The following is a 22,451-nucleotide window of genomic DNA, read 5'->3' as shown; positions in this document are numbered from 1 at the left end:
GTAGGGGAAGGCTTAAATTCTTGAAAGGACTTGGGCCATCCTGCTTGTAGGAGAATGCTTCTTTGGGGGGCTTCATTCCAACATGGGAAGGAGAGGCCGCAGGCAGGTAGAGAGGAGAGGGATGGGCCAGGGTCAGAGTGAGGGCCAGCAACAAAGGCAAGAAGATCTCTGGTCACGGGGAAGAGGAGCAGGCTGGGAGGAGGGGGAGAGGAAGGAGGGTTTCACGGATGAATGCTTCCATGAGTAAAGGGAGAGGAGGATCCTTCCCTACATGGTGTCTCAGGGACCGGGGCATTATTCTGTCCCATATGCCTTTACTAAGTAAATCTCTTTTCATTAACTGGTAGATGGTCTACAAGCCCCTTTTTTCAATCCAATTCTAAACCATCTAAACACACATCGCATCAGATCACCTTGAATCAGGCCCAGTTCTCAACAGAGTGTGACATAAGTCCAAATTCGGTTGCTCTGCTATTTTAGAATTGTTACTGATACCCTTTGTTTTTGTATCATTTCCATTTCCCAACACACCCTCTCCTCCTCTCCCTCCCAGAGAACCCACCTTTAGGAAGAATTTGTGCAAGTTTTCAACCAAACGAGTTATATAAGGCTGCATCATTCTCCTTAGTAGTGCAAAGACTGCCCCAATACACAGTCCCAATGAGACACCAACAAAACTAGCACAGAGCTATGTCCAAGACAAACCAGAATAAAAGAAAACAGACGTTTTGGTTTTTGCCTGCCCTTCGCTCCAGGAGATGTCTTCCCTTTCACCCGAGTTGTATTCTCGTGACGCAGACACAGAGTCAGCAGCCTCACTCTCTCTCCCCGAGTCCCTGAAGTCCCGGCAAGACGAAGGTGAGGACAACCGTCAGGGGCCTCGGGACGAAGAGGAAGACGGTGGCATGTCAAAGACGGACCAAGCTCCAAGCACTCGTCTTCACGTGCTTGGGGCAAACATCTTCCTAACTCACCAAACGGTCTGTGGCCTGGTGGTGACCCTCAACCTGCTTTTGCCCGACTGCCAAGAGGGGTGACTGGGGTGTGGCCAATGCGCATGCCACAGTTTGTGGAGTCACAGGTGAGAGTGGGTGACAGGCGGGCACCAAAGGTGGATGTGCAGCCCCGAAAAGGCTTTGGTGAATCCTCACACCATTCCTCCCTGAACACCCCATACGCTGGATTGAAGAGCATGGGACAAGGGAGTAGGGTGTAAGGAGACTCGAAAGGTAGAAGACTAGTTTATAAGGGCTCTGAATACCAAACAACACGCTGTATTTACTTCTATGACCTGGCAACCTCTCCACTAAAAGACCATAAAGCTTGGAATGATATTGTGTAACTGGAAATCCTGTGCCTTTGAACTACATTTCCCAGGAGCCCACTGACTCCCTGTCATTACATGCTGACATAGACAGAAGATAAACTGGGGGGAGTTCTGTGTCTAGGCCTCTTTTCCTTTCTGGGTCAGGACATTGGTGGAATGGGCTGTTTGAACAAGAAAATTAGCCATGGGCACGTGGTTTTATTTTGCTGCTTCTAGTGATTACTAATAAATCTTATAAAATATAAATTTGAAATTATTGCATATTAATTTTAATTTTTACATTGATGGCAACCACAAAGTGCTTAACCGAGTAAGGGAAATTAGATTTGAATTTTAGAAAAATCATTTTGGCGAGTAAATGGAGAATGAATTAGAGTGAGAGACGGTAGATCTAAAATTAAACTACGTCAAAAATCCAAGGTGAATTGGTGAGGACCTATACTAGAGTAGTGGCAGTGTCAGAGGAGAGAAGGGGTACTCCCCTTCCAATAAGATACTGCAAAGCTGAAATCAGCAGGTTTTGGCAATAGTTTAGACATGGAGGGGTCAGAAACTGTAAGGAATTCAGGATAACCACTGGATTTCTAGCCTTGGAGACTGGGAAGATGGTATTGCTTTCTATAGTAATAGAGAAAGAGGTTTTTGTGGAAAGATGAGTTCCATTTTTGACACACTGAGTTTAAGTTGTCTTAAACTGACAGTGATGGCAAACCTATGGCACGGGTGTTGAAGATGGCACACACAGAGTTCTCTGTGGGTACATGCATTGTTCCCCGCCCCAGTTTGTTACTAGAAAGGCAGAGCAACTTGGGTGGAGCTGCTTCTCTCTCCCTCTCCACTGCTCCTGACAACATTTTTTTACACCCCCTTCCCCTCTGCCCAGCAGTCCAATTAGGAGGGCACAGAAGGTAAGAGAGGCAGCTCACATGCTGTAGAGTTGGAGAGGAGCAGAGCACTTGGGACTCTCCCCTCCTCCTCCCTACATTGGCTGAAGACATTCCTCACTTGACCCACTCCTTTCCACCCAGGGAAAAATATGGGCATTTAACAAAATAGAAGATTTCCAAGTATTTGTAAAGAAAAGACCAGAACTAAATGGAAAATTTGATGTCCAAATACAAAAACTCAATAGAAACATAAAAAGGTAAGTTAGAAGTGTTATTCATAGGAAGTGGTTGGGTGGTTTAAGTAGTTGAAGATGATATGTAAAAAAAGAAAGGCGGGGGGGGGTATAGAAGATGGCACAAAGAAAAACTTGAAGGAATAAGAAAAATAGGATAACATACCACATAAAGAGGAGTATGGGAGGGGGAGGGTAAGAATACTATTATAAGGAGAGGAAGAGAGTGCTAATAGATAATACTTAAACCTTATTCTCAGTGGAATCAACTCTGAGAGAGAAGATCATCTAGATTCATTGAGGTATCAAATTCTATCGTACCCTACAGGGAATTTGAGAGGCAAAAACCAAGGTGGGAAGTGGGGCAAGGAGGACCAAAAGGGAAGGAAAGTGGGGGTGGGGGGTGGAAGGGAATTTAATAGACCTTAAAGAAAAATAAAAGGGGAATAAGAAGGGAGGGAGTGGGAAGGGAAGTAAAATAAGAGTGGGGATTAGGGGGACTGATTAAAAGCAAAACCCTGGTGTAGAAGGAAATAGTGAAAGGAAGGGCAGGACTAGGAGAGGAAATCAAAATGATGGTGAGTACATGAGTGGTAATCATAACTCTGAATGTGAATTGGATGAACTTACCCATAAAATGGAAGCAAATAAAGTGGATTAGAAACCAAAATCCTACCATACATTGTCTACAAGAAACATACATAATGCAGGTAGATACACACAGGGTAATGGTAAGAGGCTGGAGCCAAATCTATTGGGCATTAACTGAGAAAAAGAAGGCAAGAGTCACAATCATGTTATCTGATAAAGCAAAAGTAAAAATAGATCCGATTAAAAGAGATAGGGATGGTAATTACATCCTGATAAAAGGCAGTATAGACAATGAGGAAACAGCAGTATTCAACACATATGCACCAAATGGTATAGCATCCAAATTTTTAAAGGAGAAATTAGTGGAGCTTAAGGAGGAAATAGATAGTAAAACTATACTAGTGGGAGACCTGAACCTTCCTCTATCAGATCAAGATAAATCAAACCAAAAAGTAAATAAGAAAAAGGTAAGAGATGTGAATGAAATCTTAGTAAAATTAGACTTAATATATATGGAGAAAAATAAATAGGGACAAAAAGGAACACACCTTCTTTTCAGCAGCACATGGTACATTGACAAAGACTAACCATGCACTAAGGCATAAAAACATGGCAAACAAATGCAAAAGAGCAGAAATAATAAATGCAACCTTTTCAGATCATAATGCAATAAAATAATAATAGTAAGGGTACATGGAAAGGCAAATCAAAAATTAATTGGAAATAAAATAATATGATTCTCCAAAATTGGTTGGTTAAAGAACAAATCATAGAAACAATTAATAATTTCATTAAAGAAGAATGATGACGATGAGATATCCTATCAAAATCTATGGGATACAGCCAGAGCAGTACTCAGGGGCAAATTTATATCCTTGGGTGCATATATTTACAAATCAAGGAGGAAAGAGGTCAATGAATTGGGCATACAAATTAAAAAACTAGAAAGAGAACAAATTAAAAATCCTCAGATAAAAACTAAATCTAAACATTAAAGGAGAAATTAATAAAATTAAAAGTGAAAGAACTGCATTCCCCTCAAGTTGGGCCAAAGCAGTGCAGTGCCCTGAGTCTGGGCCCTCTCCGCCATGCCCCCCAAGAAACAGGCTCAAGCTGGGGGCAACAAGAAGGCAGAGCAGAAAAAGGAGAAAATCATTGAGGACAAAACTTTTGGTTTGAAGAATAAGAAAGAGGCAAAGCAAAAGAAGTTGATCAAGGCTGTGACTCATCAAGTTAAATTTGGTCAACAAAAGCCATGGCAGGCTGCACAAAATGAAGCTGATAAGAAATTAAAGAAAGATTATAAGAAGAAAGAACTTCAGGAGGTAAATGAATTATTCAAACCTGTAGTTGCTGCTTAGAAAATAAGTAAAGGTGCAGATCCCAAATCTGTAGTATGTGCATTCTTTACGCAAGGGCAGTGTACTAAAGGAGATAAAAGTAAAGTTCTCCTATGATTTCTCTCTGGAAAGAAAATATGAAAAACAAAGTGTTTATATGCACGAGATGAACTTGAAAAGGATACCATGGATAATTGGGATGAGAAAAAGCTGGAAGAACTAGTGAACAAGAAGCAGGGTGAGGCAGAAAAGAAAAAACCAAAAACTCAAATAGTGTGCAAGCACTTTCTTGATGCTATTGAAAACAACAAATATGGCTGGTTTGGGGTTTGCCCTGGAGGTGATGATAACTGTATATACCATCATGCTCTTCCTCTTGGTTTTGTATTAAAAAAAGATAAGAAGAAAGAAGAAAGAGAAGATGAAATTTCATTAAAAGATCTAATTGGAAGAGAGCATTCTGCTTTAGGACCAAATATTACCAAAATCATGTTAAGAGTCTTTTCTTGCATGGAAGAAAAGGAAAAGACAAGAAAAGATTGATAAATTTGAGCAAGGTATGGTAAGAAGAAAAGCAGACTTTAAGGCAGGAAAAGCACTAGTCATCAGTGGCTACGAAGTTTTTGAATTTCGTCCTAAACTGGTTGATGATGATGATGAAGAAGCAGATGATACTCGATATACTCAAGGAACTGGTGGTGATGAGGATGAAGACCTAATAAGAATAAATTATATAGATTTGAGCCAGTATGTCCCAAAGGATGTGGATGAGACTGGTATTACTGTGGCTAGTCTTGAAAGATTCAGTACATATACTTCGGTAAAGAAGGATGATAATAAATTGAGAGAAGCTTCAGGAGGTGGGGCAGAAAATGGAGAACAAAATGAATTGGAAGAAAATTATGAAGAACAGGAAAATGGAGTGATTGGTGCTGTTCCTGTTGATGAAAACCTTTTTACTGGAGAGGATTTGGAAGAATTAAACACACTTGATTTAGAGGAATGACAGCAAGCAAGTCAGATGAAAAAATTGCTAGCTCACCATAAATTGAAATTGACTACATTGATTTTTTCCTCCTGTCTGGAATTCTTAAACAAGATGCTTATGGTTTCTTACATTGATTTCAGGAGGGTACCCCCTCCTTCAATCTCTCCCCCCCCAAAAAAGAATATTCACCCTTATCACCTCTATTATGACCTTGACTACACCTCTATAGGAAGTTCAGAGTAGGTCATAAGTGATCTGAAATATAATGGTCATTACAGAAAAGATTTTGTAAATAATTGAAGTAGGAAGTATAAATCATTTTTTTCCAACTTCTGAGTTTTATTGGGCATGTTTTATTACCAAGTACAATATACATATTGAAAATATCCCTCATTTAAGCTGCATCTTTTTAATGAGTGGTTTGATTTACTTTGTATTTATATATTAAAAAAAAAAAGACTGCCTAAAATAAGAGCACTGCACTTCATAAATAGACAACCTATGCAGATTCAGTGTTGCATTTCTTTGGATAATTAATCAGATGGACATTAAAGATGCAAATTCTTTAAACTGACAGCATCATCTGGAATGCCCTCTGTAAGCCGTTTTAAAATTTCCAAACTCTGCCTTTTTACCAACAAAGTTGTCATCAAACATTAAAATAAAAAAAAGCGAAAGAACTATTGAATTAATAAATAAGACTAGAAGCTGTTATGTTGGAAAAAACAAATAAAATAGATAAAGTACTGGTTAATCTAATTTTAAAAAAGAAAAGAAGTAAATGAAATTAACAGTATTAAAGATGAAAAGGGTGACCTCACCTCTAATGAAGAGGAAATTAAGGTATTTTGCCCAATTATATAGCAACAAATATGGTGATCTACGTGATATGGATTATTATGTAAAAAAATATAAATTGCCTAGATTAATAGAAGAAGAAATAGAATACTTAAATAATCCCATATCAGAAAAAAGAAATTGAACAAGCCATCAAAGAACTCCCTATGAAAAAATCCCCAGGGCGTTTTGGATTCACGAGTGAATTCTATCAGACATTTAAAGAACAACTAACCCAAGTACTATACTGTGATAGAGGTTTCAAACCCTAGAACAAGTTACCGTAGTCGGGGAAATTGACAAAGTCTCAGCCACAATGGGGGAGGGGTCCAAGAAGCTGTTCTGGAATCTTGGGAGAGCAAGAGTTTCTTTCAGAGAGAGGCAGTTTGCTCTCAATCCTGGAACAGACCAAGGAGAGGTCTGGTCAAGACTTTGCTCCTGATGAAAACTTACATCTCTCTCCTGGTGATTTGGACACCATTACCCCCATCAATTCCCAATTGGAGAAGACAGCCTAGCAGCTGACAAGATCACCTCACAGCTCCTGTGCCCTGGGTCTGAACTGTGCCCATGGACCAAGACCAGGGTCATCCAAGCCTGAATCTCTCAGGCACCCAAGGCTGCCAAGGCCTAGGTTCCCCAACTGGAGGAGGGAGGTTAAGGGTAGTTAGAATAGGGACACCTTTCCCTCTTTCTTCACAAAAACCCTTCCCCCAGCCATTTCCCTGTGTTATTCCCAAACTGATTCAGTTAGAATAAAGTTTGCTGTTTTCCACAACTGACTCTAGCATGAGTGGGAAACAATTCCAACTTGGGGGGGGGGGGAGGGTAACTCTCTCTCTCATAGAGGAGGGAACCTCTAAACATTAGTAGTAGAGGGGAGTAAAGAGGCATTTTGGGGTTGAGCAGCCATAGCTGAGGGGAGGTTAAGAGGGGGAACTACTCATTCCCCCTCTCCTCTCCCTTGGCTAATAAGTTAAACAGCAGCTGTCCCCCCCGAACCCCAATTTAAACGGGGAGGTCTCCACAATTTCTCCCTCTGCCTCTTTGCCACCAAACGTAAGGCTCTATTACAATACAAACTATTTGACAAAATGAACAAAGAAGTAGTTCTACCAAATTCCTTTTATGAAACAAATATGGTTCTGATTCCAAAGCAAGGCAGGTCAAAAACAGAGAAAGAAAACTACAGACCAATCTCCTTAATGAATATAGATGGAAAAATCTTAAATAGGATACTAGCAAAAAGACCCCAGCAAGTGATCATGAGGGTTATTCACTATGACCAGGTAGGATTCATACCAGGAATGCAAGGATGGTTCAATATTAGGAAAACCATCCACATAATAGACCATATTAACAAGCAAAACAACAGAAATCACATTATCTCAACAGATGGAGAAAATGCCTTTGACAAAATACAACACTCATTCCTATTGAAAACACTAGAAAGTATAGGAATAGAAGGGCCTTTCCTCAAAATAATAAACAGTATATATTTAAAACCATCAGGCAGGAAGTATCATCTGCAATGAAAATAAATTTTAATCCTTCCCAATAAGATCAGGAGTGAAACAAGGATGCCCATTATCACCTCTATTATTTAATATTGTTCTAGAAACACTAGCTGTAGCGATTAGAGAAGAAAAAGAAATTGAAGTTATTCAAATAGGTAATGAGGAGATTAAACTATCATTCTTTTTAGATGATATGATTGTCTACTTAAAAGAATCTTAAAGAATCAAATAAAAAGCTAGTCGAAATAATCAACTTTAGCAAAGTTGCAGGACACAAAATAAACCCACATAAATCATCAGCATTTTTATATATTTCCAACATCTCAGCAGCATGAGTTAGAGAAATTCTGCATAAAATCATCCTAGATAATATAGAATATTTAGGAATCTATTTGCCAAGACAAACAAAAGTACTATATGAACATAACAAAACACTTTCCACACAATTAAAATGATATCTAAGCAATTGGAAAAACATTAATTGCTCATGGGAAGGACAAGCTGACATAATAAAACTGACAATCCTACTCAAATTAATTCACTTATTCAGTGCATATCTATCAAACTACCAAGAAAACCTTTTATTGAATTAGAAAAAAATATAACAAAGTTCATTTGGAAGAACAAAAGATCAAGAACATCAAGAGAAATAATGAAAAAAGAATATGAAGGATGGGAGCCTAGCAGTACCAGATCTTAAAGCATAGGTAATCAAAACAATATGGCATTAGCTAAGAACAGAAGGGAGGATCAGTGGAAAAGACTTGGGGTAAATGGCCTCCGCAAGATAGTGTACAATAAACCCAAAGATCCCAGTTTTGGGGACTAAACACCACTATTTGACAAAAACTGCTGGGAAAATCAGAAAACAGTATGGGAGATATTAGATTTAGAGCAATATCTTATACCCTACACCAAGACAAATTCAGAACGGCTGAATGACTTGAATATAAAGAAGGAAACTTGGAGGGGATATGGCAAAATCGGGACATTAATGCATTGTTAGTGGAGTTGTGAATTGATCCAACCATTCTGGAAGGCAATTTGGAACTATGCCCAAAGGGCGACTGTCTGCCCTTTGATCCAGCCATACCACTGGTGGGTTTGTACCCCAAAGGGATCATAAGGAAAAAGACTTGTACAAAAATATTTATAGCCTCACTCTGTGGTGGCAAAAAAATTGGAAAATGAGGGGATGCCTTTCAATTGCAGAATGGCTGAACACATTGTGGTATCTGTTGGTGATGGAATACTATTGTGCTAAAAGGAATAATGAACTGGAGGGATTCCATGTGAACTGGAACGACCTCCAGGAATTGATGCAGAGTGAAAGGAGCAGAATGAGAACATTATACACAGAGACAGATACACTATGGCACAATCAAATATAATAGACTTCTCTGCTAGCAGCAATGATCCAGGACAATTCTGAGGGACTTATGAGAAAGAATGTTATCCACATCCAGAGAAAAAACTGTGGGAATAGAAACAGAAGAAAAACAAGTGCTTGATCACATGGTTCAATAGGGATATGATTGGGGATGTAGACTCTATAAACGATCATCCTAGTGCAGATATTAATAATATGGAAATAGGTCTTGATCAATGACTCATGTAAAACCCAGTGTAATTGTTCATTGGCTACAGGAAGGGGTGGGAGGAGGGGAGAGAAAGAACATGATTCATGTAACCATGGAAAAATATCCTAAATTAATTAAATAAACTTTAAAAAATAAAGACCATTTAAAATTGAGAGTATATAAAAAATTTCTGGTATGTATTGAGTGAATCGGTAAAAGTAGAAGTCTCCATCACACTATCAGATAAAACATTTAAAAGATAAAAAAGGGACAAACAAAGAAACTATATTATAGTGAAATAGACACAGACAAATAAAAATCAAAAATAAACTTACACACTTTTAATGCCTTTTAATAATCCAATTCATAAAGGAAGTATTGTCTGAACTTCAAGAAGACACAGTAACAAAATATTAAAGGAAACTTCAATATCCCTTTATCAGTTCTGGATAAGTCCAACAGAAAAATAAACAAAAGGGAAAATATGGAACTGAACAAATTACCATAGAAACTAGAGTGAAAAGACTTATGGTGCCTTCAACATGGGTCAGCAGAATATACAATACATAATTCTATGCACCATATGGAATTTTTAAAAAAATTGGCTAAATACTAGGACAGAGAGATATTGTAAACAAAGGTAGAAAGGCAGAAAACATAATCAATACATCCCCAGATCAAAATGCAATAAAAACAGCAATTGGATCAGAGACAACAGAAAAGATAAAGACCCAAATGTAGTTTTACCAATGAAATCTTAAATAAGAGGTCAAAAGAGATATTATAGAAAAAATATCTATGTTAAAAAATGATAATGATGAAACATACCAAAATTTCTGGGAAGTAGCTAAAGTAATCCTCAGGAAGAAAATCACATCCTTACAATCATAAATGAACAAAATAAAAAAGTTGAGGATTAACAAATTGAATATGCATTTTTAAAATTAGAAAATAAAAATGAGTTCTCAAAAGTAGAAGGGAAATAGAAAAATCATCAAAATTAAAAGCTGGTTCTATGAAAAGATTACTAAAATTAAATAATTAGTTAATTTGACTAAAAAGATTGTAGAAAATCAAATCACAGCAAAACTAGAACAAAAAGAATAACCTGAACATTATGCAGCTATAAGCTACAAAACTGAGTACCCAAAATAGAGGAATACCTTAAAAGACATACCTAATCAGAAGCCGAGATAAAGATTTTAATATCCCAATCTAAAAAAAAATTGGCTTTGTCAAAATAATTTTAAAAATGACAATACTACTAAAATTAATACTTTTAAAGCTACAACAATCAAAATACTAAGGAAATGCTTTACAGAGCTTGAAAAATAACAAAATTCATATATAAAAATAAAAGATCTATCATATCAAGGGGAATGATGAAAAGAAGAAAAGGCAAAGGAGAAATATCACTTCCAGACATAAAACTATATTATAAAATAGCAGTCATCAAAGACTAGACAGTAAAGATTCAGAAACAATAGAATTCAACAAACCAGTATTTGATAAAATGGAAAACATAAATAACCCAATAAAAAAATTGGAAATTGGAAAGCAGTCTCATAGAAATTATGATTAGTACAACGTCTTATAAACACTAAATGTATTGATGTGTCATTATTGTTAAAGATTATAGTATAAAAAAGGGGAAGAGAAATAAGATCATATTCCTCTTATAGTTAAGGGTAGGATATCTAATTTGTAACCAAACAAGAGATAGAGACAATTATAAAAGGTAAAAGAGATTATAACTTGAAACCGAAATGTTTCTTCACAAACAAAATTAGCCCATCTGACCAATCCAAGCCAATAAAAATTTATTAAGGGCTAACAAGATGCAAGCACTGTGCTAAAGCAATAGGGATACATAATTTAAAAAGAAAGATATTCTAGTTCAGCATAGGTGGGAGAAGGAAGGGGGTGGCAGAGGGATGGGAGAAGCTGCTCCATTCCCCCTCTTCCCAGAGGCCAAGGAAATTTTTGTATGCCCAACCTCTTTCCAGGTAATTAATGCCTGGGGCTCACAGGCAGGTGGAAGTTGCAGTTTCAGTTCCAGAATTTGAAAACCTTCTCTAATACTTGTTCTAGGTCATGTATCGATTTTGATCTTATCTTGGTGAATTCTGTAAGGTATTGGTCTATATCTAGTTTCTGACAGATTTTTATTTTTTACTAAATTATTTTTACTAAATAATGAATTTTTATCTGCAAAATTAAGATGTTTACTTTTGACAGATTTAAGATTACTATAATCTTGTATAAGTGTTTGTTGTATATATATATATATATTCTATTCCACTGATCTACTTTTCTATTTCTTAGCCAGTACCAGATAACTTTGACAATGCCTGCTTAATAATATAGTTTAAAATCTGGTACTGGGTGGAGCCAAGATGGAGGAGTGAACTAGAGCTGCTCCATGTCACCACAAGAATCCTTTCTGACCAAGATTAAAATATTGTCACAAAATGAATACTGGAGTGAAAGAACCAACAAGGAGACAGAATGAAACACATATCAAGAAAAGAAAAACCCCAAAGGTAGGTGGACATCATCTGGGGAACCAGGGTGAGAGGAAGGCAGAATCAGAAAAAGGCTATAGCAAGGAGGGAAGAGTAAGGTCGGGTTCCTCCACCCAACCATCACCATCTGCTGTCCCAGATTCAGAACCTGAATCCAAGCCAACATTCAGACCCTGAGATCATGCCTGGGTTAATAGTGGTCCAAGCCAACTCACTTGAAATTTCAAACCTGAGAAGTCTGGAGTCCCAGTCCAGGGCAATCTGGGCTGAAGTGGGCTGATCCATGTGGGCCCAGAGTAAAGCCAGGATTTCCTGTCTGGGCTTGGGATAGGTAATAGTACATAGTTTGGGGTGGCTGATAGTACTAAGCACTGATCTTTCTGCCTAAAGCTCAGGGCAGAGCTTGAAGTTGGGGCAATCAAGGGTGTGCCTGATTGGATTAAGTACACAGCAAAACCAAAAATCTAAGCCCCTGACCTGATCAAGTTCAGACAGATAAAAAAGCTTACACCCAGGCAGAGGCAAGTCCTTAAGCATCTCAACTGAATTAACCAGGGAGAGAGGGGGTCCCAGAGCTCTCAGCCCTCAGACCCAGAAAATAAGCTGAAAGGACTGAAGTTTAAGAGGGTACCCCAACTTTCCAGAAAAAAGAGCCTACCTATAATTAGATAGGAAAAATGAGCAAACAACAACATAAAAAGCACCTAACTAAAGAATTTTTATGGAGACAAAGAGCAAGGTACAGACAAGGGGACAGTGAAAGCAAAGGAAACCCCAAGTCCAAAAGAAAAATATGGATTTGACACAAATTCTCAAAGAGCTCAAAAAAGACACACAAAAAAAACAAATTAAGAGAAGCAAAGGAAAAGTGGGTAAGAAAAGATGAAAGAGATGCAAGAAGAAATGGACCAATTTGAAAAAGGAGAACCAAAAACTGAAAGGAAAATCAGAATTGACCATCTAGAAACTAATGATTTCACGAGAAATCAAGAAACAATAAAAGCAGTATCAAAGAAATGAAAAAAAGAGGAAAACATGAAATATCTTATTGATAAAACGACTGACCTAGAAAAATGATCTAGGAAAGACATTTTGAGAATTATTGGACTACCTGAAATCCATGATCAAGAAAAAAACCTTGGATGTCATATTATAAGAAATTATCAAAGATAACTGCCCAGAGATTCTCAAACAAGAAAATAAAATTCAAATTGAAAGAATTCTCAGATCACCTCCAGAAAGAAATCCTCAGGAACTTCCACGAATATAAGTTAAATTCAAGAGCCACCAAGTCAAGGAAAAATACTTCAAACAGGCAGAAAGAAACTATTCAAATACCATGTTGCTATAATCAGGATCACACAGAAACTAGCAGCTTCTACATTAAAGGATTAAAAGACCTGGAATATGATATATCAGGAAGGCAAAAGATTTGGGTTTACAACCCAGTCACTTATCCAGCAAAACTGAATATATTCTTTCAGGGGAAAAAAGGGGCATTCAATAAGATAGAAGATTCCAAGTATCCCTGAGGCATAAACCAGACCTAAACAAAAAATTTGAAGTCCAAACACAAGGTACAAGAGTAGCTCAAAAAGGTAAATAAGAAAGAGAAAAATTAAGGGACTCATTAAGGCAAAAATGTTTCTATGTTTACATGGAAAGAAGATCTCTGTAATTTTCAAAAATTACTCTCAGATGTAGAAAAGACGGAAGGAATTTACTAAAAAAGATGGTGGAGAAGTAAGCTGATTATGATGATATAGGATGACATGTATATGTAAATGTGATAATATGGAATGATATATACATATGATATGTATGCATATGAATTATATGTAAGAAAATTAAGGGTTGAAAAAGAAGGCTGCACTGAGAGAAAAGAGAATGGAGAGATAGAATGGAGTAAATTATATAACATAAAGAGGTGTAAAAAATCAATAAAAAGAGGGGAGGATAAGGGTGGTGATGGGCAATGCTTAACCTTTACTCTCATCTTAACTGGTTTAGAGAGCAAAAAACAAGTATATTCAGTGGGGTATAGAATTCTATCTTACCCTTCAGAGAAGTAGAAGGGGAATAAGATAAGGGAAGAGGGAGGTAATTGGAGAAAGGGAGAAGGGGGATGACAAAAAGCAAAATACTGGTGAGAAGGAACAGAGTGAAAGGGAATAGAGCAGGAGCTAAAGGGGATAATAGGATGAAAGGCAAAACACTGTTGGTAATCATAACACTGAATGTGAATGGGACGAACTCACCCATTAAATGGAAGCAGATAGAAGAGTGCATTAAAAACCAGAATCCTATTATATGTCGTTTATAAGTAACACACTTATGGCAAAGTGACACACACAAATTCAAGGTAAAAGGCCGGAGCAGAATTTATTATTGATCATCTAAAGTAAAAAAAGCAGGGTAGCAATCATGATACCAGGCAAATCCAAAGTAGAAATTGATCTCATTAAAAGAGATAAGGAAGGAAATTTCATTTTTCTAAAAGGTACTATAAACAATGAAGTAATATCATTACTAAACATTTATGCACCAAATAGTATGGCTTCTAGATTGCTAAAGGAGAAATGAAAGAAGCTTAAGGAGAAAATAGAGAGTGAGATCATACTAGTGGGGGATCTCAACCTTACCCTTTCATAACTAGATAAATCAAACTGAAAAATAAATAAGAAAGAAGTGAAGGAAGTGAATGAAATGCTAGAAAAATTAGAGTTTTGCAAACAAATGCAGAAAAACAGAAATAATAAATGCAAACTTTTCAGATCATAATGCAACAAAAATTATAATTAACAAGGGTCCATGAAAAGGCAAATTTAAAATTAATTGGGAACTAAGTAATCTAATTCTTCAAAACTGATGGGTCAAAACAGAAATCATAGAAACAATTACGGACTTCATTAAAGAAAATAACAATGAGGAGACAACATACCAAAATCTGTGGGATACAGCTGTTGTAAAGGATTAGCTTTGAAAAAAGCAAGAAGCAAGAAGATTCCACAGGGCAAGGACTGGGTCAACATTCCGAGAGGACTGAAGAGAGAGGCAGCCGGGACTGACTTGTCTCTCTAGAAGAAGACAGAGATGGAGTGGAGTTTGCTCTCTCCGAAGGAAAAGACTTTGAAGCTGCCAAGAAATTGGACCATCTTGAAGGATGGGTTAAGTGAGTAATTGCCTCACACTGGTGGACAGTGTGTAGGTTAATCATCATTACCCTTCAAATCCTGTGTGGACCTATAGACTGTCACTGGGATTTCTGCTTGATCAAAGAAAGGACTCCTGTGTTGGTGAGATTTCTTTGGACCCTTTGTCCTTGCCTCTAACAATCTTTCCTTAACTTTAATTTATTAGTTAATTTAGTATAATTATAGAAAGTTTAGGATTTTAATATCTGGTGTGGGTTAGAAGTAAGTTAGTCCCCAATTCCTTTTCCTTCCTTTCTCCCTTTAGTTAAATAAACCTTTTATTTTATATATATAGCTAGTTTGAACCCTTCTTTTTACCCACTCTATAACATAGCCAAAGCAGTACTTGGGGGAAAATTTATACTTCTGAGTGGGAGAGGGAGGAGATCAATGAATTGGGTTTGCAACTTAAAAAATTAGAAAAAGAACAAACTAAAAATCCCCAGATAAAAACTAAGTTAGAAATCCTAAAAATTAAAGGAGAAATTAATAAAATTTGAAAGTAAAAGAACTATTGAGCTAATAAATAAGCTTAGGAGCTGGTACTTTGAAAAACAAATAAAATGAAGTACTAGTTAATTTAAAAAAAAAAAGAGACTCAAGTTAACAGTATCAGAGATGAAAAGGGTGATCTTGCCTCTAATGAAGAGGAAATTAAGGTAACTGTTAAGAACTATTTTACCCAATTATATGGCAAAAAATATGACAAGCTAGGTGAAGTGAGTGATTTACAAAAATATAAATGGTCTAGATTAGCAAAAGAGGAAATAGAATATTTAAATAATCCCATCTCAGAAAAAAGAAATTGAATAAGTTATCAAGGAACTTCCTAAGAAAAAATCTCTAGGGCCAGATGGATTCACAAGTGAATTCTTTCAAACATTTAAAGAACAACTAATCCCAATATTATACAAATTATTTGACAAAATAAGCAAAGAAGGAATCTTACCAAATTCTTTTTATGACACAAATATGATATGGGTTATAAAGCTAGGCAGACCAAAAACTGAGAAAGAAACTATAGACCAATCTCCTTAATGAACACAGATGCAAAACTCTTACATAGAATACTGGCAAAAAGATATATATATATAAAACCATCAGCAAGTATCATCTACAATGGGGACAAGTTAGAAGCTTTCCCAATAAGATCAGGAGTGAAGCAAGGATGCCCATTTTCACCTCTATTATTTAATATTGTACTAGAAACGCTATCAGTAACAATTAGAGAAGAAAAAGAAACTGAAGGGATTAAAATAAGCATTGAGGAAACTAACCTATCACTCTTTGCAGATGATATAATGGTAATCTTAAAGAACTCTAGAAAATCAACTAAAAGGCTAGTGGAAATAATTAATAAGTTTAGCAAAGTTGAAGGGTACTGTAATAGAGGAACAGGGGGAATGGAAGGAGAGAGGGAAATGGGGAGGGAGAGAGAGAGAGATAGCCAAGTCTTGTCCCCCACTGATGGAGGGAATATCTCCTCAGATGATAATTCTGGGAGATGGAAGACAAGACCTGGAGAGATTAGCTTTGGTAAGATGACCCACTGCCTCCCCTTTGGTCCCAGCTATTGTTGAGAGGCAGAATGGATTCTTCTGCTTCTGGTCTCCTTAAGGACACCCACTGTTACTTCCCTTCAGAAACCTGGGGTCACCCCACTATCAAGGAGATGTTGTTCCTTAGGTTAGGTAGTTGGGATCACTGGGATCCTGAGCTAACCTTCCTTTTTGGGGAGACGTGATTCTCCCCAAATCTTCTGTCCCCTTTCCTAGCATCAGAAATCAGCCAGACCTAATTCTAAAGTAGTAAACAATATTTGGGTTCACACAGAGGAGAGGTAGGAGTGTCAGGCAAGGAAAGTGGAAGAGCAAGAAACCCTAATGCTTTTCCTCTCTGGGACACTGGCCCCCCAAGTTCTCAGGGTTCAAGGCTCAGTGCCTTGAACCCTCTTCTGGCCAGCTGCTGGTTGAAACTTATTCCTCCGCTAATTAGTTTTTAATTCAGGAGTCCAGAAACAGGCCAGGGAGAGAAAGAGAAAAATCTCAGGGAAAGATCTGGATGGCTCTGGCCAGAGTGAGTCCAAATTCAAAACCCTCTTGAGAATTCACATAGATATTCTTGAAGAGTCTTAGTGGAGGTATTTTTGGGTCCCAGAAGGAATAACAGGTCCCAAACGGATGTGCTCTTCCTCAGCTTCCAGAAAAACCACTTTCCTCCTCCACCTCCCAGGCTGGAAGACCGTTGACAGTTTGCTCCAGAGTTCTAACCCCTTTAGAACTCCCAGGCTTATCTCTCTGCCCTTCCTCCCCTGCTGATCTCTCCTTCAGCGTGGCTTCTCACTGCAACTCCCTGGATCTCTCTTTCTTACATTACGGTACAAAATAAAATCTGGTACTGCTAAACTGCCTTCCTTTACATCTTTTTTCATTAATTTTCATTAATATTCTTGACCTTTTATTTTTTGAAATGAATTTTGTTATTTTTTTCTAGTTCAATAAAATAATTATTTGGTAATTTAATTGGAATGGTATTGAATAGATTAGGTAGGATTGTCATTTCAATTATATTGGCTCTGTCCCCAATCTTCATTAATATTTCTTCAATTATTTAAATCTGATGATTAGTATAAAAAGTGTTTTATAATTATACTCATAGTTTCTGTATTTGTTTGGTTAGGCATACTCCTAGGTATTTTATTCTATCTATGGTCATTTTTAAAAAATTTTATAATATTTTATTTGATCATTTCCAAGCATTCTTCATTAAAGACAAAGATCATTTTCTGTTCCTCCCCCCCACCCCCTATAGCCGACGCGTGATTCCACTGGGTATCACATGTGGTCTTGATTCGAACCCATTGCCACGTTGTTGTTTTTTGCATTAGAGTGTTCGTTTAGAGGCTCTTCTCTGTCATGTCCCCTCAACCGCTGTAGTCAGGCAGTTGCTTTTCCTCAGTGTTTCTACTCCCACAGTTTATCCTTTGCTTATGAATAGTGTTTTTTTCTCCTAGATCCCTGCAGATTGTTCCGGGACATTACACTGCCACTAATGGAGAAGTCCATTACGTTCGATTATACCACAGTGTATCAGTCTCTGTGTACAATGTTCTCCTGGTTCTGCTCCTCTCACTCTGGAGGTCTTTCCAGTTCACATGGAATCCCTCCAGTTCATCACTCCTTTGAGCACAATAGTATTCCATCACTAACAGATACCACAGTTTGTTCAGCCATTCTCTAATTGAAGGGCATCCCCTCATTTTCCAATTTTTGGCCACCACAAAGAAAGCAGCTATGAATATTCTTATACAGGTCTTTTCCCTTATTATCTCTCTGGAGTACAAACCCAGCAGTGCTATGGCTGGATCAAAGGGCAGACAGTCTTTTATCACCCTTTGGGCATAGTTCCAAATTGCCCTCCAGAATGGTTGGATCCATTCACAACTCCACCAGCAATGCATTAATGTCCCTACTTTGCCCCATCCGCTCCAGCATTCATTACTTTCCTTTGCTGTCATGTTGAACAATCTGCTAGGTGTGAGGGGATACCTCAGAGTTGTTTTGATTTGCATCTCTCTGATTATAAGAGATTCAGAACATTTTTTTTTCATGTGCTTATTGATAGTTTTGATTTCTTTGGCTGAGAACTGCCTGTTCATGTCCCTTGCCCATTTATCAATTGGAGAATGACTTGATTTTTTTGTACAATTGATTTAGCTCTTTATAAATTTGAGTAATTAAACCTTTGTCAGAGGTTTCTATGAAGATTTTTTCCCAATTTGTTGTTTCCCTTCTGATTTTAGTTACATTGGTTTTGTTTGTACAAAACCTTTTTAATTTGATGTATTCCAAATTATTTATTTTACATTTTGTGACTCTTTCTATGTCTTGCTTGGTTTTAAAGTCTTTCCCTTCCCAAAGGTCTGACGTGTATACTATTCTGTGTTCACCTAATTTTCTTATAGTTTCCTTCTTTATGTTCAAGTCATTCACCCATTCTGAGTTTATCTTGGTGTAGAGTGTGAGGTGTTGATCCAAACCTAATCTTTTCCACACTATCTTCCAATTTTCCCAGCAGTTTTTGTCAAATAGTGGATTTTTGTCCCAAAAGCTGGGATCTTTGGGCTTGTCATAGACTGTCTTGCTGAGGTCACTTACCCCAAGTCTATTCCACTGATCCTCCTTTCTGTCTCTTAGCCAGTACCAAATTGTTTTGATGACTGCTGCTTTGTAATATAGTTTGAGATCTGGGACTGCAAGGCCACCTTCCTTTGTATTTTTTTCATTATTTCCCTGGATATCCTTGATCTTTTGTTATTCCAAATGAACTTTGTTATTGTTTTTTCTAAATCAGTAAAGAAATTTTTTGGGAGTCTATCTATGGTCATTTTAAGTGAGTGATTTCTAACTATTTCTTCTTGCAGAACTTTGTTGATGATATATAGAACTGTTGATGATTTATCCACATAAATCATCAACAGTTCTATATATAGAGTTCTATTTTATATCCTGCTATTTTGCTAAAAATATTGATAATTTCAACTAATTTTCTTAGTTCAATCTCTAGGGTTTTCCATATTTACCATCATATTATCAGCAAAAAGGGATAGTTCTATTATTGAAGAGAACAGGTGGTCCTTGAGCTTCACAAATTATTCTCAAAAACGGAGACTATTCTGACTCCAACTTCTTTTCCTTCTCTTATTGTTATTTCTAATACAATACTAAATATCGGTGATGATGGCCATTTAGAGAGTCTTGCAATATTAGAAGCTTAATGTATAGCTTACCACTACTTACCACTTCCAAATCCCAGCAAGAGACTGAATGGAAGAAAATTTTTTGTATCAAAGTTTTCTGATAAAGGTTTGATATTCAAGGCAAATAAGTTAACAATTAATATATGAGTAATAGCCACTCTCCCAACAGATATGAAGATGTGAACAAATGCTCCTCTGAATTGCAAAGAATTCCCCATCACATGGAAAACACGCCAAATCACTAATAAGAGGAATTCAAATCAAAATATGCCTCAGCTTTCACCTCTCCCTACAAAAAAAAGACCAAAAACTGGCAAGTCAAAATTTGAGTTGCTGTGGAAAGAGGCTCACGTACTACCCACACGGATGATAGCACGGTGAACCATGAAATCCTATGCCAAGAGAGACTACAGCGTCCATACCCTTTGAAGCAGATTTCATGACTGGGCTCATGGCCCAAGGAAGGAATCGATAAGAACAATAGTCCCGTGAACTCCAAAATATTTATAGCAGCATATTTTGTAACAGCTAAGAATTAGAAACAAAGTAGACGGTCATCACTCGGGGAAAAGGGGAACAGATTGTGGTTGGGGAACACACTGGGATACTCCTGTGCTGTACAGATGTAGAGAGATCTGTATGAACGGATGCAGAATGAAGTGAGCAGAGCCAGGGCAACAACACTCACAGCGACTCCGCCAATGGAAATGGAAAGAATGAACCTCAAAATAAAAATAACCTTAAAGCAAGACGCAGAATGAAGAAATAGGAGAAGAGTCCAAGTCCTCCCTTCCTGGTGGTGGGAGATGTTACGCGTTGGGGACTTCTTCACTGTATTGATCAGTTTTGTGGATTCCCCCGCCCCCTCCAAGAGTATTATTTGTCAATTAGGGAGGGCTCACTAGGTAGGGGAGGAAATGGATACCCTGGATATTAGGGTAAAAAATGGAAAATGTCCATCAAAACTCGATTTATAAAAAGGGAGGAGGGACAATTCGAATAGCATCTTCTGCAGGAAGTTTTCCCGTCCTTTCGGTGACGGGCGTCTTCTCCAAAATGACTTTGTATTACATTTTGTATGTATTTACATGTGGATGTGTCACCTCCTGTGATGGAATTTAAGACCCGTGAGGGTAAGCAGTGTTTGCCTTTTTCTCAATAGTTCTAAATACATCTGAGGTATACGAGGCACGACAGATCATCTAGACATCTAACCACTTAGGAATGGCTGAGCAAACTGGAAAACATCGTGGAACATTATTATACCAGAAGAAAGGCTAGAAATGTAGATGCGCGATCCTATAGTAGCCCAGAGGAAGCACTGACTTTACATGGGCTCGGCCCCTCATTTGCACTCGGAAGTGAGGGCCCCCAGAAAGCAGCTGTCTCTGGATCGGTACGCCTCCAACCGTAGTTCACAAGTTCCTGAATAAGGTGCTCACACTGAATAAGCTCTTGATATAATAAGTTAACGGCATTAATGAAACGCTACCATTTGTCAAAGTGGGATGACTTGCTGGGTCGGGGAGAAGGGATATATTCGATATTATGGTGATAGTTTAAAAAATGCCAATAAAACTATTGTTTAAAAAGGAGGACTTATGAACTTTGAACAAGCACGCTGTGTCAGCAAAAGAGCGGACACACATTAGGTGCACGTATAGGAACCTCAGCTGGCCCCGGCCACTCGCACCCCCAGAACTGGAGGGCCCTGCGGTCCTTTCCCTCCTTGAGGCATCCCTAGGCCGCAGAGCACTCAGCTAGGCTCCCTGGGCCTGATCCACCAAATCGATCTCAACTAGACTCTCTATAGTCAGCCCGCTGTCGGATTCAGTCTCCCACAGGGCAACTGCCACCAAAGAGGAGAGAGCTGTGATGGGAAGAAGACTCTGAACTCCCAGAGGCGAAAGGGAAAGGCAAAGAGGGATTCCCCCAGAGCTGAGTTCTTCTGGGGGGCCTGGCAGTTCTACTGCCAGAGATGACTGACTTTTCACAGGCTGTCTTACTCGCTATTCAAATGTCGGTGGAATATGGTGGACAGTCCAGGCAGTTATCGGCTGATTACTTCCTTGTCTTGTGGAGCTTCTTCACACTTCCCAACAGGAGAAATGTAGCCACTCTATACTTCCTTTATAAGCTGTGAAAAAGCTACAATTTCAGACTTTTACCATCTGCAAACAGGGCACTTGGGGTGTGAGACGTTCAAAATTTCCTGTTCTTCACAGACTAGGTGTAACTTACTGTCAGAAGAGTCAGGTGATCAGAGGGTCCCCCATCAACCTCCCACACGGAGATGACAAGATCCAGAAAATTAGAGAAATGAAAAAAGTGTTCAGAAAGGAAAGTTTGCTGACATTCCTATTAAGGTAAATGCGTTTTTTTTTTTAAAGCAAACTAAACAAAGGAAATGTATGGTTTCATTTGTAATCTATCTTTATTCTTGCTTATCTAAGACGGTTTTTATTTTATAAAAGTAACGGACATTAATATAGTGCTTTTAAAGCTTACAAAGCAAAAGCGCTTAAAAAACTTTACCAATTTACGTGACAAGCTACATGGCAGTGTTTTGCTCAAATCTCTTGAAACTAAAGATCTCAGAAAAAGAAATCATGTACCAAATATAAAGTAACTAAGCAGACTTCACAACCTATTAAGACAACAAACTCATATGAG

At 37.8% G+C, this 22,451-nt stretch overlaps 1 protein-coding gene and 1 pseudogene across 4 annotated transcripts in view; one reads left to right on the top strand and one right to left on the bottom strand.

The window, feature by feature from the left end:
* The window catches only part of APP (amyloid beta precursor protein), a 137,187-nt gene that overhangs the window by 103,584 nt on the left and 11,152 nt on the right, over positions 1–22,451 (bottom strand). The window lies entirely within an intron of this gene.
* LOC130458932 (zinc finger CCCH domain-containing protein 15-like) lies at positions 4,127–5,384 on the top strand (annotated as a pseudogene).

The sequence above is a fragment of the Monodelphis domestica genome, chromosome 4 (assembly GCF_027887165.1).
Source record: "Monodelphis domestica isolate mMonDom1 chromosome 4, mMonDom1.pri, whole genome shotgun sequence".
Classification (NCBI taxonomy): domain Eukaryota; kingdom Metazoa; phylum Chordata; class Mammalia; order Didelphimorphia; family Didelphidae; genus Monodelphis; species Monodelphis domestica.
The sequence above is the reverse complement of the archived record's forward strand: the minus strand, read 5'-3'. Positions and strand labels throughout refer to the sequence as shown.